Raw genomic sequence first — 20,902 nt, 5'->3', positions numbered from 1 at the left:
CACACATAAGATGCGCACACTTGAGGAAGTGAGTGAAGGACACAGACTACTTGTAACAGCTTTTATAACTTTTCAATAACTGTGAAATTATGGTGAAATATGAAGTTAAAAGAAAAAATAATTTTGGTCATAAAATCGCACTCACTAAAAAATCCTCAAACATAAAGAAATACCCATAAAAGGAAACAGTGGCCAGTCTGGATCTCGTGAATCCAAGGAGCCATGGCTTTCCTTCTGCAGTTCTCCCTCCTGTCCTGGGAAGAACTGGTTACTTTCCAGACTGCACTTAAATTTCAAAATGCTTTATTGTCATGCCTTAGTTAAGATTCTCACAGACACCCTTTTGTGAGAGCCAGAATCATCATTAATCCAGACTGAATGAGCTGGGTACTTACTAGAGAAAGAGATCATGCAAGGATGCGCTGGGCACTTGTGCTAGGGCACTGAGTAACTGGCTGCCTGTGTCTTAAGAACTGTAATTTGGTTTCTTGTTAAATGAGACGCTTGTGGGAGATGATATCAAGATTTTCTTCTAACCTTATGATGCTACAATTGTAACATAATCTACCCTCACAAATATACCCAGAATCTGTAGTGTGCAGCTCAGAGTACCATATACATCTGGAAACAGGTGCATATGTTAGTATGAATATGAGTTATAAAATGATTAACTACACTATAGAGGAAGATTAAATATTACATATGAGGAGTTTATAAAATATAGTTTATAATCGGAGTTAGATATTACTGATGATTTGGGACAGAAAATTACATAAAACTAATTGTTCATTATTTTAGAATAGATTACAGTTGAAAGTCAATAGATGTCACCCTTTTATAGGAATTTAAGATATCTACTATGAATTTTATTTCTATATTATACTTTCTTCAAGTATAATTCACTTTAGTCTCATCAATAACCAATTTAACAGACTGTTTACAGACAGATGGAGAGACAAATGACAAATTAGTACTACCCAGGTTTGTGGCATGGACATAAAAAGTGAATTTATTTTTCAAATACCTTTTATAGCCATAGTCTTGCAAGTAGAAGACATCTTATCTGGTTTGCTATTGATCCAAATGACAAGGCTGAGCTCAGATTAAGGATATGTCAGAAACCTGAGCGAAGGCTACCACAGACACGGCAGGATGGTAGCTTCTTTCAGAATGATCTATTAAGGCTCCTGTGTTTACAAAGGCAGCTGGAACAACACAGTACAATATACTGGGTTGTATCAAGCAGTCAGCAGTGCGGCCATAAAGAGTGGGGCCCTGATGTGATTCCCCACACACCCATCACCATACCTGCTTACTTCCAGCAGTAAAAACTATGTCCAGACTTTTGAAGATAAACACAAAATATGTGTTTATCTTCCCGAGCCCACACCCCTTTTCTATTGTCAACATTTCTTTGTGAACAAATGATAGCAATCCTAAGAGATGGTGTCTGTTGTAAGACAATGGGTGGTACTATCTAACTTAAGCTCCCTGTCAGCTTGAAAGGGCGAGTACAGTTCAAGAATTTCATCCCAAGATCTTCTCTGGTGATGTCAAAAATATGACGTTAGCTTAGTATGGTAATGATTTATTTTAATGCAGAAACAGAGTCCTTTTAAATTCCCAGCTGCTCCTTATACAGTACAGCATTTGATGAAAAAGGAAGGCTTTAAGGAGAAATACACTAAAAAAACCAAAAAAGTAACAAAACCAAAAGTAAAGTGCACAGCGTTCGGGAGCCTTTTTGTGATTGCCTTGGGATTAGCACCTCTTCACAGGAGATCCACTGCTTTCTAGACCAGAATGAATTGAAGAATTTCATGAGAATCATGGGAATAGAAAAGAACCTTCAGAAAATTCCCCCTTCAGATGTCTGCTGAGAGACTTAGGCTTTAAACAAACAAACAAACAAACAAACAACAACAACAAAGCAACCAAAAACACCTCGTGGTACTCTCAAAAAAAAAAAAAAGACACAAACATCTAACACTGGTATAGATCAACAACCTAAGACTATTGTAGTTTAAAACAGTAAATATTTCATTTCCACTTTGCCTTACAGGTCAATATATGATTTTCTGTTTTTTTTTTTTTTTTTTTAAAGATTTATTTATTTATTACATGTAAGTACACTGTAGCTGTCTTCAGACACACCACAAGAGGGCATCAGATCTCGTTACAGATGGTTGTGAGCCACCATGTGGTTGCTGGGATTTGAACTCTGGACCTTTGGAAGAGCAGTTGGGTGCTCTTACCACTGAGCCATCTCACCAGCCCCTGGTTTTCTGTTTTTACAGAAATAAAATATGCCTTCACTTAGCATCAGCTTTCAGTGGTGAACATGAGTGTAACTGCATCATCATTAAATATTATCACCATAATTACAATCAGGGGCCTGAATCTGAATCCTGACTCCAACTCCTTATGATTTGATTTGACCAACTGTTGTTACGTACCTACTTTGTGAAAGGCACTGGTTTTAGAAGTGAAAAGCAAGGTAAATTTAGGGGTCAGTTCCCTCTATTATGAAATGACCTAGCCCAATTAAGATGTAGAAACTAGTATTTGCCAAGTGGTTTACAGCGACCAGTTCTTAAGTGGTATTAGTTTATGCTAGGAAAAAAAAAATCTATTGGGATCAGCAGATTCTGAGAAATTGTGGAAGAGCTTCTACCTGCCCTGTGAATTTCCAAGGATAAATAGGCAACATTCCCCATACTTACTTGTCCAGGGGACTTAGTCTTCACAGGTTTCATGGGACTGTGATCTTCCATGTGTGCTTGTGCACACACAAGCATTGGTGTGGGTGAATTAAGGTCTGTGAATGCTCTGGTGCTATGTTAGAGGTTAGAGAGCAGCCTTGGGTGAGTCTCTCCCTTGTGTTGTTTTCCACTGTGTGCACAAACTAATTGGCCGAGGAGCTGTGAGCAATTCTTTTGCCTCCATCTGCCATGTCCCAGTAGGAGTGCTGGGATTACAGATGTACACTATCCTCTGGTTTTTACTGAGATCTAGGGATTAGGACTTCAGTCCCCTCATTCTTGTGTGGTAAGAGCTTTTACCCAGTGAGTCATCTCCCCATCTTGGGAGTGTTATGCTAGAGAAGTTTTGGGAAATGTTCTACTGAATGATGGTTGAGGTCCTTTAAATTTTCATAATTTCTCTGTTTTACTAAAAAACACTCTTCTGAATCCTAAGCCTCATTAACTTGGATAAAATAAATGAGAAAATATGTTTGAGAAAAAAACTCTAAAAATCCAAGGAAAAAGTTATTTAAGCCTATTCATAGTTACTAACAACAAATGAAATTTACCAAGAAAGCATGCCAGCGAATATCCCAGGAAGACAAGATGACAGGGAATACCTGACAGTCTTTCAAATGACATCTCCTTCCAACTTACTTTACCTAAATTAGAAACATGTTTTGTAATGGCTTACCATATGCTACTGATGCTAAACACCAAATGTATGTTGGACTGTATACATTGTACCTTAGGATATGTAATTGGTCTATAGCTACTGAGAAGCTTACAGCATCCAACACGCCTGGCACCCATCTTCTACAAGTCCATAATATTAACTTTTTTTTGCCTACCACTAAGTCAAATTCCCTGTCATACTCTTAACTCTCCTCTGCCACAGACAAGAGCTATTGCTCTGGTCAGAATCAGCTGGCAGTAAACAGGGCTGTAAAGCTCAGAGCTTCCATGTGCAGTCAGGCACATCTGGGAGGATTTCTGATAGCTCACCATAAATCCAGTTAGTCCAAGGAGACTAAATTTATGAATGGTTCTACTTAGTAATAGAGCCAAGTTCAATGACTCTGCTCACTATTCTCTGTGGAATATTCAGTGGGAGGAACAAAGCATTGGAAGGACAGCAACTTTAATTCTGAACACCATCAAAACAAGCAATACAAGTTTCTGAGTAAAACTGTGGCACTGGAAGGTTTAATGTATAAACAAGTGAGATGTGGAAGGAGAAAGAAAAGAGGAAAAGAAGGAAAAGAGACATAAATTAGCATCACTTGAAAGATAACAGATGGTACAACAGGAATTCCAATTTATAATTCTTTTCTCTGGTCAGTGCCTCCAGAGTATCTAAAAGATACTAGTCCATCTACACCTTCAAACTTTATTTACTCTATTCCATTCCCTATGAGTGAATCCCACCTCCTCACTCACATTCCTTCTCAATTTGAACACTTTTGAAGTTTCAATTCCTTCCTACACTAGGCAGCTTCAATTAGGAAAGAGAAGTTCTGTAGGTAGGTATCTTGGACAGGAAAAACTTGATTATAGGAATTATGTGCTTGTGAAACTAGGTTTCAAGGAACAACCCCCATGAATAATGGGAAAGATTGTGACTATAACCCAATTCATAACCATAACTGCATCAGGAGGTCAAAATATAAAATACAAGGTTTGCTGTAGTAGAAACTGGAGTGTTATCTCTGATGATTGCACCCATCTATTTGTTTGCTTGGGTCTTATTGTTTTGTGTTGTTTTTGTTTTGTTTTGTTTTAATAAAGAGTCTCACTATGTAGCTCTGGTTGGCCTGAACTCAATATATAGACCAACCTGACCTGGAACATACAGAGTTCTGCCTGTCTCTGGAGTGCTCAAATTAAAGGTATGTACCACCACACCCAGCTTACAATGATTTTGAACCTGAGATGGACCTGATTTTAAAGGATATTCAACAAACTGACACTGACCTGTAATTTATGCTGTATTCATTACACACCCATCCTCCTTACATGGCATGCAATTTCTTGTAAGTCCTCTTCTCACCAAACCTAGCTCAATTCTTCTGGATAACAGTTTAAAGTACGGATACATTGCTAATTATAGTTAATGCTTCTGTGAAGAGTCTGCCTTTCGAGCTGAGGGGAAAGGAGTGCTTTTCCAATACTTCTGAGGTAATTCTGGTTCTCATCCTATATCTTATTGTGGGATGAAGGATTTAAAACGTATTATGTAAATTTATGCCGGCAATTAACAAGTAGTTGAATGTTATTTTTTTTCTTTTGCATATGGTGAGGAAAATGATGGAGGGAGTAAAAGAATAGATGAGATGATTCTGGGATCTCTGAAGTTATTCTTAAAGTTTGGCCTAAGGTAAGTTTGCTTTGTTCTTATTCTTGTTTGCAGCCAGTTTTTCATATTGTTTCAACATGTACAGTAAGTCAAAATACCTTTTCAAGAATGTCCATATGGAAAGTGTATTTGGAAGTTGGAAATCGTTCCTCTTGAGCTTAAAGGGCAGACCAGAATAAGTATAATATTTCACTTGGGGCAGAGTCCTGATTTGCTCACAGCTCTTTTGTTATATTGTGGTTTTCTAAGCTTAAGTTTCCTTAGGTGTGACCCAGGCCTCTTGGCTGGACCTGCTTCCACATTGCCTTTGGCACCTGGAGTCATGCACACAGGCTCATTCTGCCTGTTGGGACCCCAGGGATGAACTAAGTCAGTTTGGATTTGTAGTATCCCTACAGCTGAATCTATGTGACAAGCCGATACAGAAGCTGGAACAGTTTGGCGGAGGTATTATCTTTTGAGAAGGTATTCACCAATTATCTGTTGTTAAAAGATTACCAGTGAATAATATCTGGCTTCACTGTGAAGAGTGGTTTAAAGAGAAGAAAGGTTTGAATCAGGAAGACTGCTGGGCTACGTCATTTGATTAGGTCGTGGATATGGTAGATGGGATTAAGACAAAAGGTAGACACAGGGCGAGGGAAGACTCCCCCTCCCCCCAAAAAAAAAAAAAAAAAAAAAAACAGCTAAAGAGAGAGACTTGTGTGCATAGAAATTTTGTTAAAATCCTAAATAATATTTGAACTGAAAATACAGAAACACCAAGAAACCTGCAAGCACCCAAATTAAACACTCAAATTAAAAAACAAGATTAGAGATATCGGCTACTGGCCAAGACATAGGTATAGAGACTTGAGTTCCTTATGGTCAGAGGCCTTATTACACATCTCAGGATTTCCATCAAAATCAAGACATATGTATAGAAACCTAAGTTCAATATAGGTGGAGAGCTTGGTGCACACCTCAGGCTTCCATGGACATCTCAGAACTATGCATTGAAGTATAGACTTCAAATTGTATCAGGCCTAAGAGATTCATCTAAAGACTAAGGAAAAAGGTAGAAAGAGTCTACAGGTTCAGTGTGATTAGTCAGCTTAAACTGCCTGGCAAACAAGGTAACAAAAGGCAAGAGTCTCTAACAGGTGTCACCCACAATTATGGGTAAACAATCAGAATTACACATGAAAAGAAACAAAAACAAGATTCAAAGTAAAGAGAAAAATACAGATGAGTATTAATATGAATTAAATGTTAGTGATTTTATAAGGGATACATCATGAATATGCTCGATGATGTAACAATTGTCATTTAGAAAGAGAACAGGTAGCAAATTCCTACCATTCCTAGTCACCCAGCTTAGTCTACTTGTGATGTCCAGGTCATCAAGAAAGAACTTGTCTTAAAAACAGGAGTGGATAGGATCTAAAGAATGAAACCTGAGGAATGACCAGGCTGTCCTGTGGTCTCCACACATACCTGAATACATTTACACACACGGCCCCTTCAGGAAAGAAGCATGGAGGGAGGAAAGGAGGAGAGAGAATGAATCTATTTAAGTCCTAGAATTGCAAAGCACATTGTCAGAAATGTAAAAATTGCAACATGACATGAATGTAACAGACTAAATAACAAAAATATCACCAGTGAATTTCATAGCATAAATAGAAATAGAGATGGGGAGGAAAAAGTCTTAAAAATCAATAGAACTTTAATGATCTGTAGAACAATTCAGAAAAATCTGACATAGTGTCTCCAAAGGATAAGAGATGATGGAACAAAGTATCTGAGGGAAAAATAGGTGAAATAGAAAATTTTATACCCAGGTGTATCAGTGAGTCCCAAGGATGGTTAATATAAATAAGACTATCTTGAGGCAATGACAGGCAAACTGCTGAAAACCACTAGAAGGACATCAAAGGACACAGCATGTAAAGGGAGGACAGGAAGGAAGATCTTTTCTGTTGGTGTGCTCCTCTTGCTTCTGATACAAGGAGTGGTCTTGTACCACAGGAGACCCTGAGACTCTCATGTCCAGTGGTTCCACTGCTACCCTGGTGGGATGCTTTCTGCTTACTAGTCCCAGATTCCTTGGCATCGCCACCACTCAATAAGGTCTGATCTCAGCTTTGTACAGAGGGAGAGCCTTTTCCCCTTGTTTCTCCCTTAGAAACTCTCATTACACCTCAGAGATGGCAGTGCTCCTCCCCATGTCTGCTGTCCTTCCTGTATCGTATACAGCAAGGATGTCTTAACAGACAGACAACTTGGTACTCAGTGGCATGATAGTAAATGTTTCCTCCTAAGGTAGGCAACAAAGCAAGGGTGTCCACTTTGGCTATTTCTATTTGAACTGAGAAAGGACATTTTAACTTTCAGTGTTTAACCTAGAAAAGAAGGGAAGAAAGGCTGGCTTAAAGACAACAAAATGAACTTATTTGTATTTAGAAATGGCATGATTATTTACAAAGAGGTACAGAGAATCTACAATAACTTATAAAATCTACTAAGGAAATTTAGCAAGTTTCAAGGACCAAGGATGATACAAAACATGATGAAGATACATGACAAGCACACAGAGTGGAATAATGGCTTGATTAAAAAAATGACTAAAATGAAAAGAACTGACTATGCAGTGTCCTGAGAGGATACAAGGGTAGGGAATTCTTCACTCACTATTGGTGGGCAGGTAGAACAGTACAGCCACTTCATGAATAGATGGGCAGTTTCTTAGAAGTTAATGCTGGCCATATGATCCAGACATTTCATTCCTAAGTATTTACCCAAGAGAAAGGAAAGCAGACACTGATAAGCAAACGTCCATACCGTTACTGTAACAGTCCTCAGACCTCAACTACAAACAACTCAAATGTCCATCAACAAGTAGATGGGTAACAATGGATAAGCAACTGATCAAGTGGCAATAACATGGAAGGAGTTCTAATTAACTGTAGTTAAGTGAAAGGAGCTGGACAAAACCAAGCTCAGCATGGTTCCACTTACACAGCATACCCAAAACACAAACCATTCTGGAGGGAAAGAAAGATCAGTAGCTGCCTGGAGAGGGACATCTGGTGGAAGTAAGAATGAAAATATTCATGAGGAAACCTTTAAAGATGATGAAAATGATCATTATTTTGGTTTCAGTGGTGAATGAAAGAACATGTATATATATTAAAATTTGTCAAATTGTAATGAAATTAATTATATATCTATTATAACTCAAGAAATTATTAAATAACACAAGGAATAGTGAACTAGTTTGTGAGACATTATGAATGTATTAAAACTGCTATAATTTAGCCTTAAAAATATAAATTTTATTTTAAGCATATTTTGGTACAATTTTTTTTATGGTGCTGGGGACTAAACTTATACATGCTGCTGCTGCTCTTCCTCCTCTGCCTCCTCCTCTTCTTCTTCCTCCTCCTCCTCCTTCTTTTTCTTTGGGGTGAGGTTAGGATCTTAAGTATTATTATTATTGCTATTATTATTATATACTATTATCATCATTAGTATTAGGGGTGCAGTTAGGATCTCATGTAGTCCATGCTGGTCTCTAACTTGCTATGTACATGTTTCTGATGTTACCCTTGAACTCTTAAACTCTTGGCTTCTAACAAATTCTGAGATTCTAGGCAAATGCTACCATACCTACCAATGGGCATAACAACAGCAACACTCTTTGTTTTTTTGTTTTGTTTTTGTTTTTTGTTTTTTCAAGACAGGATTTTTCTGTGTAGCCCTGGCTGTTCTGGAACTCACTCTGTAGACCGGGCTGGCCTCAAACTCAGAAATTCGCCTGCCTCTGCCTCCCAAGTGCTGGGATTTAAAGGCGTGCCCCACCAACGCCCAGCAGCAACACTCTTCACCATAAAAGATATATTACTAGGCCTAGGGATGGACTCAGTGATACGGAAGGCCCTGGGTCCCAACATCAATATTACAAAAGCAAACAGTGCACTGCTTCCGTAGACAGTCTGGTCTGAAGTCCAATTTTGAAACTGTTTTAGTGTCTCTCTGTAGTAGCATAAAAGTAATACTGGGGTGCCCGGTGTGGTGGCACCCAGGAGCAGAGGCAGGAGCATCTCTGTAAATTCAAAGCCAGTCTGGTCTACAGAGTGAATTCCAGGTCAGGTGGGGGTACACAGGGACAATCTTAAAAACATCAGCAGCAGAGCAAAACAATAATAAAATGCTGGTAGAATCAGCAAAAGGTTTCAGACAACTTCACAAAACAGCGCATACAAATGTCACACAAATGAAGAACATTTGATTTTTTTTTAATTAAAAAAAAGCAGATTAAAACAAAGTGGAAAGTGCTACCAACATTTAGGAACACCATCATGAAGTAACCACTAAAGCTAAACATGTAGTTACCTCACCGAAGAACAGTTGCACTACTAGGTTGATCCTAAGACAAAATACACCTCTGTTAAAAGCAAGGTTTTACTCTCCAGACAAATGCTGTTGAGAAACCTTGGTTTAGCCCTACTAGAACTATTCCTAATACTAGCACTTTCAACACATACATAATAAAATTAACTAGAAAGTTTTAAAAAATAGCAATAAATGTTTCCTACATCAGACCAATTGGACCAAAATTCTTGCAAAATACTTACAAAAAAGTAATCATACCCCAGAGGAATAGATGGCAAGAAATAAATCCAGGGTTAAAATCAATAAAATAGAAACAAAGAGGAAAATACAAAGAATCAATGGAAGGAAGAGTTGTCTCTTTGAGAAAAGTCAGCAAGATAGACAAGCCTTTATCCCAACTAACTACAAGGCAGAAACAGAATATATTAATTAACAAAATCAGCATTGAAAGGGGGGATACAACTACAGACACACAGCAAATCCAGATAATCAGGACACACTTTAAAAACCAGAATTCCATCAAATTGGAAAAACCTAAAAGAAATGGATTATTTTCTTAATAGGTACCACTTAGCAAGGTTAAATCAGGACCAAATAACCCCCAGTGAAAGAGAAGTCATTAAAAGTCTCCACCAGAAATTCCCAAGTTTCCATTTCTCTTCTTATTACATACATGGATTCTCCCCCTCATTACTAATATCTTTACCAAAGCCTTACATTAATATAATATTATCAAGAATCCATAGACTATATTAGAATCTACTCTTGGTGATGTTTTCTGTGTATCTGTGCACACATGTGATGGCATTTATAGTACATCTGGTGTGACAGTTTATATCGAGTACTACATTCTAAAGAGTTTGTGTTCTGCCTTTTGTATTTGCTGGTTTGTTTTGGGACAGCATTTTTCTTTGTAGTCCTGGCTGTCCTGGAGCTCACTATGCACATCAGGCTGGCCTTGAACTCAGAGATCTCCCTACCTCTGCCACCTAGTGCTAGAATTAAAGGAATGCACTCTCATGGATTTGGATGTATCCCCTTTTTCAACTTCTGGAAAATCATTCATATCTTCACTGGCTTTATAGTTCACCTTCTCTAGAACATCATATAGTTGGACTCCTACAATGCATAAATACTTTTCATTGATTTCTTTTGCTTAGTAATATCTATATCAATGTCAATATCTATATCTAGTTCCTCTACATGGTTTTATGACCTAATGCCTCATTTCATGTGCCACAGTTTACTTATGCATTCGACTACTGAAGGATGTTTTTGGCTGCTTCAAAGTTTTGGTAATAATTGTGAATGTAAGTAGACCTAGACTATCAGATTGTATTGTAAGAGTGTATTAAATCACATAAGATGCTACTAAATGTTTTTAAAATTCCAAAAATAATCTCCAAATGTCTTTACCATATTGCATTTCCATTAGTAAAGAATCAGAGGTCCTGCCCACAGCCAAACATTAGATGGAGCTCAGAGAGTCTTGTGGAAAAGTTGGGGGAAGGATTGAGTTATCTGAAGATGACAAAGACTCCACAGGAAAACCAACAGAGGCAACTAACCTTGACCCTTGGCCGCTCCCACGGACTGAACCACCAACCAAAAAGCAAGGATGGGCTGGACCTAGGTCCCCTACATATATGTAGTAGACATGTGGGTTGGTCTTCATGTGGGTCTTAGACCTGGAGTGACTTGATGTGCCAAGGTGGGGTGATGCCCCTGGGGGGAATCCCCTTTCTCAGAGGAGAAAGAGAGGGGGTCTGGAGGGAGGATCTCTGTGAGGGGGTACTGGAAGGAGAGGGGGTGCTGGGAGGAGAGGGAGTGCTGGGAGGAGAGGGAGGAGCTGATATTGGAATAGAAAGCGAATAAACAAATACATTTTCTAAAAGTTAAAAAGAAAAGTCTCCCAACCAAAAAAAGCCCAGGGCCAGATGGTTTTAGTGCTGATTCTAACAGACTTTCAAAGAAGAGTTAATGTCAAAACTCCTAAGATTATTCCACAAAATAGAAGTAGACAGAACTGCCCAATTTACTCTATGAAGCCACAGTTACTCTGATATCCAAACCACATAAAGAGTCAACAAAGAAAGATAATTATAGAGACAATTATACAACTCCCTTAATGAACATAGATGTAAAAATTCTCAACAAAATGACTGCAAACAAAATCCAAGACCACATCAAAAAGATCATCCACCATGATCAAGTAGGCTTCATTCCAGATATGCCGGAGTGGTTCAACAGATATAAATGAATAAATGTTATTCAGCACATAAACAAATTGAACAAGAAAAACCACATGAGCATCTCATTAGATGTAGAAAAGGCCTCCAAAATCCAACACTTGCTTAATGAAAAAATTCTGGAAAGATTAAGAATACAAGGCACATACCTCAATACAATAAAGTCAGTTTACAGCAAGCCCATACCTAACATCAACTTAAATTGACAGAAACTCAAAGCTATTCCATTAAAATCAGGAACTAGACAGGACCACTCTATATTTATTCAAGAAGGTACTTACAGTCCTACCTAGAACAAAAAGAAAACTGAAGGAGATCAGGAAAAGGAGTTAAAGTATTTGTATTTGTAAGTAATACAATAGCATAAATAAGTGACCCCAGAAATTCAAAAGGGAGATTCCTATAGCTAATAAAAACTTTCAGCAAAGTAGCTAGATATAAAATAAACTTATAAAAATCTGTATCCCTCCTATGTACAAATGACAAATGGACTGAGAAAGAAATCAGGGAAACAACACCTTTCACAATAACCTCAAGTATATAAAATATCTTGAGGTAACTCTGACCAAGCAAGTAAAAGACTTGTATGATAAAAACTTCAAGTCTTTGAAGAAAGAAGTTGAAGAATATATCAGAAGATGGAAAGATCTTCCATGCTCATGGATTGGTAGTATTAACATAGTAAAATTGACCATCCTACCAAAAGCAATCTACAGATTAAATGCAATCACCATTAAAATTCCAATACAATTATTCACAGAACTTGAAAGAATAAGCTTCAGCTTCATAGGAAATCCTCAAATAATCATGAATAATAAAAGAATTGCTAGAGTTCTCACCATTCCTGATTTCAAGCTGTACTACAAAGCTATGCTAATAAAAACTGCATGGTATTGGCATAAAACAGACATGCTGATCAATGGAATTGAAGACTCCGATATGAATTCACACACTTATGGACACTTGATTTTTTCATAAAGAAGACAGAAATACATACTGAAAAAAAACATAGCATCTTCAGCCAATGGTGCTGGTCTAAATGGATGTGTGCATGTAGAAAAATGCAAATGGATCAATATTTATCACCCTGAACAAAAGTCAAGTCCAAGTGGATCAAAGACCTCAGCATAAAACCAGATCCACTGAACCTGATACAAGTGAAAGCGAGGAACAGCCTTAAATGTGGTGACATAGGAGACAATGAAGTGGAAACTTCTGGTTTCTTTAGAAATTCAGTTATGTCAAATGATGTTTTGCTGGAGCACACAAGTGAAAGGATGTTTTGCTATACTAGACATGTGAAAGGACATGTGATGTTTAGAAGGAATATAAATATGACTCCACTGACAACAGGAGCTTGAGCATTGATTTACCTTGCTCTGCCTTGCTATTCTTCAGACCACACCCATGTTCACCTTACATTGCATTGCTGAGCTTTGCTTGTGGTGACATTATAGAGAGAAACTCGCCAGAGAATTCTAGTGAGGTTCCTATAGCTTCTGCAGAGGAGACTTGGGCTGGTTGGTGAACTTTGTGGTTTTTTTTTTTCTGGATTGAACTGCAGCTGCTGGTTCATGTGTGGTGTCTGCTGAGTGGACTAGACTGCAGCTGCTGATTTGTGTGTGGAGTCTGTTGAGTGGACTGGACTGAGAACAACAAAGATTGAAATCGCCTCAAAGAACTATTTATTTCTAAATAGGTCCACTTCCCCTGTATCCTAATAACCTTTCTTTCCCAATACCTCTGGTGGGTGGGCTAGAGGTAAGGTTGAACCCTTATTAAAGTAGGATGTAAAAATATATGTCTAGAAGACAACTTTCTGAGCAGATCACCAATAGTATAGGCACTAAGATCAACATTTAATAAACAAGATCTCATAAAACTAAACCAGTGTTGTAAAGCAAAGGATACCATCAATGGGACAAAACAGCAATCTACAGAATGAGAAAAGATTTATTTATTTATTTTTTAGCAATTACACATCTGGTAGAGGACTAATATCCAAAATATATAAATAACTCAAAAAACTAGATGTAAAAAACCCAAATAATACAATTTAAGAATGAGGTACAGAGAATTCTCAATAGAGGAATCTCAAGTGGCCAAGAAAGAAATGTTCAACATTCTTTTTTCTTTTCTGAACATTTTCTAAAAAAATTTTTATTAGATATTTTCTTCATTTACATTTCAAATGCTATCCCAAAAGTCCCCTATACCCTATCCCCACCCTGCTCCCCTACCCACTCACTCCCACTTCTTGGCCCTGGAGTTCCCCTGTACTGGGGCATATAAAGTTTGCAAGACCAAGGGGCCTCTCTTCCCAATGATGGCCAAATAGGGGCTCTGGGGGTTCTGATTAGTTCATACTGTTGTTCCACCTATAGGGAATGTTCAACATTCTTAGCCATCAGAGAAATGCAAATAAAAATTGAGATTCCATCTTATACATAACAGAATAGCTAAGCTCAAAATCAAAAGAAACAACTCATTCTATTGAAGATATGGAGCAAGGGGAGCACCCCTCCATTATCAGTGTGAGTGCAAACTTGTACAGACATTATAGAAATCAATATGGCAGTTCCTTAGATACCTGGGAATTGATCTAATTCCAGATCCAGCTATACCGCTCTTGGGCATATACCCAAAGGACATACCATCCCTCTAGAAGGACACTTGCTCAGCCACATTCATCAGGACTTTATTCATAATAGCCAGAAACTGGAAACCACCTATATGCCCCTCAATAGAACAATGTATAAAGACAATGTACACTTACACAACTGAATATTAATCATCTGTTAAAAAATGACATTTGAATTTTTCAGGCAAATGGATGTAACATAAAAAAAATCATCCTGAGTGAGGTAGCCCAGACCCAGAGTGATCAATATGGTGTGTATTCACTTTTAAGGGGACATCAGTCATCAAGTAAGTGATAATAACCAAGCTATAGTCTGTTGAAGCAGATAGGTTAGGTAAAGAGGAGGAATCTGGAAGGTCACATGGACCTCTCTGAAAGCGGGGGGTGTGGGGAATAGAATAAAATTTATGGGCTCCTTGGGTGCAGGTGGGGACAGGTGCAATGCGAGAGAGGATAAGGTGGGGGAAGGGATCAGGTATGAGGGAGATGGAGTGGAGGGAGAAACTGCAAGGAGAAACAGTTGGAATCAGGGGGTACTTGGGGTAGGAAACCCAGTTCAGAGGTATCTTCCTGGAATGTATGATGGTGGCCCTAATCATGACTCATAATAATGGAGTCTCAACAGGACATCTCTTGTAGCCAGGCGAGACTTCTAGTGGTAGAACTGGGTCACACTCAATTGAGCTGATGGACAAGGGGTCCCATGGAAATTCCCAAACAAGCTAGGCTGCTGCTGAGATGAAGGATTGCTCTTCACAGACAGACATGTGGGAGCATTGCTGAGGACAACACCCACACAGCCCGTTGAACGTGGAGAATTCCAGCTGGTGCTGTCATGGAGCCTTTTTCATGGAAACTCTGTAGGCTACCAAACGAGAAACATGGATACCAAACCAGCCAAAAGTCCTTCAACCTAGAACCTATCCTGCCTACAAAATATGCAAGGGAAATGGCAGTGCATAACTTGTAGGAGTAGCTAATCAATATGTGATTTGACTTAGGACTCACTCCATAAGAAGGAACCCACACCTGACACGGCTTGGGTAACCTTGAACCAGAGGCTAGCTAGCCCAGAGACCAGAGATTTAGCATACAATCAAGCTCTATGAGGTAGAAAGAAGGAAGGAAGGAAGGAAGGAAGGAAGGAAGGAAGGAAGGAAGGAAGGAAAGAAAGAAAGAAAGAAAGAAAGAAAGAAAGAAAGAAAGAAAGNAAGGAAGGAAGGAAGGAAGGAAGGAAGGAAGGAAGGAAGGAAAGAAAGAAAGAAAGAAAGAAAGAAAGAAAGAAAGAAAGAAAGAAAGGGAGGAAGGAAGGAAGGAAGGAAGGAAGGAAGGAAGAAAGAAAGAAAGAAAGAAAGAAAGAAAGAAAGAAAGAAAGAAAGAAAGAAAGGAAAGAAGGGAGGAGGAAGAAAGGAAGGAGAGAAAAAGAAAACTCAGTAGGTTCCTAATGATATTCTGCTGTAGTCATCGATCAGTGCCTTGTCCAGTCATCAGAGAGGCTTCCTCCAGCAGCAGATGGGAACAGACGCAGAGACCCACAGCCGGACATTATGTGGAGAGACAGTCTAAATGGGAGGTCTCTGTAAATTCCTCCCGTGAGCTCATGGAATCCCATCAAAGAGGAGGCATGGAGAGTGTAAGAGTCAGAGGAGATGGAGGACAGCAGGAGAACACAGAGACAGAAGCAGCAAGCACAGGGACTACATGGGTCTATCAGGTGCTCTGCATATACAGTACAGCTATCAGCTTAGTATTTTTATGGAGCTCCTGACTATGAGGATGGATGAGTGGGTCTCTCACTCTTGTGCCTCTTGGAACTCCTTTCCTCTTGTTGGGTTACCATGCCCATCTTCTATATAATAGCATTTTCTTTTTCTTATTATATTTTATTTTGTCTTGTTTGGTTGTTATCTCTTAGAAGCCCATTCTTTTCAACTGAGACACAGAAAGGAAGTGGATCTGGAGGGGAGGGAACATGGGGAGGAACTGGGATTAGTTGAAGAACCTATAATCTGGATATATTATATGAGAAAAGATTCTGTCCTCAATAAAAGGGGGCAGGGAATGAGGCTAGAATTCCTGAAGGCAAGATAGAATGAGCAGCCATGACTGTAGAAGATGAGGTTGATGAGTAGCTGGGGAGAAAAACCCAGACTCTGACTTCTAGAAGGCTTCCAAAGTGCCACTGCGAACTAAATGCTGAGGGTCTCTGCATGGGGCGCTCAAAGCTGTAATGCTAGCTGCTCATTTCTGGGTTGATAATAAAAGGAATAACAGCCTTATAAATTTAGTACATAGTCAAAAGCCTAGAACTATAAGTCCTTAATTCTCAATACCTAGAGTTGTACATATGGCACTAGCTTCCAAAGGCAGTGTCTTATTCAGGGTTTCTATTCCTGCACAAACATCATGACCAAGAAGCAAGTTGGGGAGGAAAGGGTTTATTCAGCTTACACTTCCATGTTGCTGTTTATCACCAAGGAAGTCAGGACTGGAACGTAAACAGGTCAGGAAGCAGGAGCTGATGCAGAGGCCATGGAGGGATGTTCCTTACTGGCTTGCTTCCACTGGCTTGCTCAGCCTGCTCTCTTATAGAACCCAAGACTACCAGCCCAGAGATGGCACCACCCACAAGGGGCCTTTCCCCCTTGATCACTAATTGAGAAAATGCCTTACAGTTGGATCTCATGGAGGCATTTCCTCAACTGAAGCTCCTTTCTCTGTGATAACTCCAGCTGTGTCAAGTTGACACAAAACTAGCCAGTACAGGTAGTAAGTCTATGATTATCATAGATTTGTTATCAGGGAAATAACTCTATCATGTCAAGTATTTGGAGTCATAAGTCTGTAGCTTTGGGTGTCCAAATCTATGACTTTCTGATTCTCAGGGCTGAGAGCACTAAGTATCTAGCCTGAAATCCAGGTGATAGACATAACATTTACCACTTCCAAGGGAGCCCTTTCTTTTAGGTTGATAATTTGCATCTAGATAGACCTGAAGGATCCTCACCAGTTGTAACTGCTATTCTCCATTGTGTCTCTCTTAAATAGATACTTTCCAAAAGCTTTTCCTAACTTTTCACCTATCCCAGCAAGGTATGAAAGAGTCTATGCATGCTTGTTTTGTTTTCTAATATTTTAGCTCTGATATGTGTTTCCTCTAAGAGGTTATTGTCTTATTTTATTTTCTATATTTTCTATATTAAAGTGGTTGAAGAACATCATAAAAATAATACATTTTATTATAGCATACATATGACCCTCTACTATCTGTCCATTATCTATCTATCTATCTATCTATCTATCTATCTATCTATCTATCTATCTATCTACCTATCCACCCACCCACCCTTTCTTGTTCTTATCCACTGTTCTCTTACTGCAGTCCTTCCTTACTCTAAAGTGTTACCTTTCCGCTTTCATGTGGAATATATCCCTTTACCCTCTCACTCCTCCCTCCTCCTCCCTCTCTACTGTTCTCTCTCATCAGTCTACTTTCTACCCCAGCCCCTTAGTCCTTGCATCTTCCAGGTCTACTTTTCTCTGTTTCTAGCTTGTGTTTCAAGATGTGAGCTCTCAGCTTCCTGTTCCTGCTGCCATGCCTGTTGCTTGCTGTCAGGCTTCTACACCACAAAGGGCTCTTATTCCTCTAGAATTGTACTTCCAAATAAATTCTTCTTTAAGTTGCCTTGGTCATGGTGTTTTATTACAGCAAAAAAATTTTAAACAACTATAGCAGCAGTCTTTATATATTATACATATTAATCTCCTGGTGGATGTATGGCAATGATTTTACCCCTTTCCCAGTGTCTCGTCAATGTGTTTATTGATTCCTTAGACTTGAAGAGATCATTTTTTAAATTCATGCAGTATCATTTGTCAAGTTCTCCTATTTTCTATACTATTAGAGTCCTTTTCAGAAAATCCTTGCCTATGCTTCTATGTTAACACATTCCCCCAATGCTTTCCTTAACAGATTCCGAAATTTAGGTCTTGCATCAAGGGTTTCATTTAATTTGAGTTTATTTTTGCAGAGTAAAAAACACCAATCTACTTCCATTCTTTTACATTTGGTTGTTCATTCTTCTGATTACTGTTTGTTGAAAAGGCTGTCTTTTCTCCAATTATTTTTTCTGCTTTGTCAAAAATAAGGTGTCTATAGTTACATAGATTTATATTTAATTTCTCTCTTCTACCCCACTGGTCTGTTTCTTATGTTTCTGTGCCAGCATTGTATTTTTGTTTCTGTTGATTCTGTAGTTTAACTTGAAATCAGCTACTGTAATATCTCCTGCATTGTTATTTGCTCAAGATTAACTTGGCCATTTGATACTTTTTATACTCTCATATGAAATTCAGATTTATTTTGTATTTCTATGGAAAAATTCCTTTGGCTACCAACGTGGATACACTGGATTTACAGACTGCTTCCAGTAGAAATACTGCTGAGAAGCAATATGCAGGCATTTGCATTCGTGTTGCTAGAGGGAGCATGCCTTTCCCTCTGCTCCTCATGGCTTGTTTCTTTAGCTCACATTTTCTGACATTAGAGTATGGAGCTTCTATGTGGGCTTTTTATTGTATTTGTCTTACTGGAGTTCACTGAACTTTTGTAACTTTAAGTTCATGTCTTTTGCTATGTCTGGGCATTTTTTGGTTATAATTTTCTTATTCTTCTGTTTCAAAATCTCCAGCCTAGGAATCCAGTATTAGATAAAACAGGTCTTTCAATGTTGCCTCACAAACCACAGAGACTCATTGCTTTTCCCTCACTTCATTCCTCGTTTGCTTTCAGGTTGGATAATTTTCATGGATTTATGTTTTAAGTTCCCTTAAATTGGATATTTTCTATTGATAACTAATTCTATTGATAACTTATATCTATAAGATAACTCTTGTTATCTCACATCTGTGTATAAACTAAGGAAACTAATTCAAATGTTGTATTTTTAGTTCTAGAATTTCCATTTACGTCATTCTTCTATGCTCCATGTTTCTGAAGACATCCTACTTGTTCAGTATGTGCACATTTTTCTTTGTATCCTTGAACAAATTTAAAAGAGTCATTTAAAAGTATTTGGAACAACACTGATGCTTTTTCTCTATTGTGGCATTTTCTCTTGATCATGGACCATAGTTTCCTGTTCATCAAGATGTATGAGTTTAAAAAATACTTTGAGCATTAAAATAATATTGCAGAGACACTAGATTCTGTTATGCTACATGGAAGACTAGTAAGTTTTTGTTTTAACAGATAGCTAACTCCTTGCACCTAAACTCCAAGCTCCTGTTTTTCTTGCATGGGCAGGTAGAGCTAAAATCTCTGATGAGGGATGGAGGAATGGTTCGACAGCCAAGATTGTGCATACAGTGGCCCTGAGTTAGGGAGAGAAATCAGGTTTTCATGTTTGCAAGGTAAGCACTTTATTAACCGAGTATCTCCCAGCTTAAATGAGTGATACTTAAAAATACATCTCCAAAACTGAAAATTAGGGAAGAAGATGAAGAGTATTAACTATGAAACTGGATGCAGAGCTAATTCTGACAGCTCTGACAAGATGCCACTGTTTCTCTCCTCACAGACATTCACTTAGTACCTGACTTGAGAAAGGCATTTTACAGTGATATAGAGATAAATATGACGAGATTCTATATTTGAAAAGCTCACAGAATAGGAGTAGATGAGTTTGTGATAATACAGGATAATGGGTCAGATTATGACTACAAGTTCAATGGTATTCTTAGAACTGCTATTGAGTGTCGTGCTTAACACTTCCTAATTTTAACTTCAAAGTGGTGGGTTCAACCCTTTTAAATTCAGTTATATACTCTCAAAGATCATTCTATTTTGTGAATAAAGGTAGGCCTCTTTAGATTACATGTCCCTTAACAGAATCAAAGTTTATATAAAGTAATTTCAAATCCATTAAGTTTATTTTATCCCCCATAGTACTGAAGTATAATCATAAATTTGAAGAGTAAGAAATAGAAACATATAACTTTTAAGATTTAAAAACCTGCCTAAAAGTACAGATGGCTCCAGCTGCATACATAGCAGAGGATGGCCTTGTCATGCATCAATGGGAGGACAGGTCCTTGGTCCTATGAAGGCTCAATAGGTGCCCCAGTGTAGGGGAACTGAGGGCAGGGAGGTGGGAGTGGGTGGGTGGGTGTAGGAACACCCTCACAGAAGCAGGAGGAGGAGGATGGGGCAGGGGGTTTCCAGGGAGGGGGACCGGGAAAGGGGATAACATTTGAAATGTAAATAAAGAAAATATCCAATTAAAAAAAAAACTGCCTAAAGCACTCAGAAAGAAGCAGAGCCTTAGTATGCACCAGGTATTGTACATGTTTTTAACTATATAAATATAGAGATCTTTGTTAGGACACTTCCATATATGTAAACATAATGTTCTTTGACCACAATGATGACCTGTAATCCTTTCTTATTGCCCTCATCCTCCACTTTCCCCATCCATATCCCTACCACTCCATTTACTTTGATTTTCTTTTCTTTTCTTTTCTTTTTTTTTTTTTT

At 38.4% G+C, this 20,902-nt stretch overlaps 1 protein-coding gene across 3 annotated transcripts in view; it reads right to left on the bottom strand.

Annotated features, from left to right (window-relative positions):
* The window catches only part of Invs (inversin), a 147,347-nt gene that overhangs the window by 70,914 nt on the left and 55,531 nt on the right, over positions 1-20,902 (bottom strand). The gene's annotated exons all lie outside the window — the stretch shown is intronic.

Source organism: Mus caroli, chromosome 4 (genome assembly GCF_900094665.2).
Source record: "Mus caroli chromosome 4, CAROLI_EIJ_v1.1, whole genome shotgun sequence".
NCBI classification, from domain to species: Eukaryota; Metazoa; Chordata; class Mammalia; order Rodentia; family Muridae; genus Mus; species Mus caroli.
This window is presented reverse-complemented; position numbering and strand designations above follow the sequence as displayed.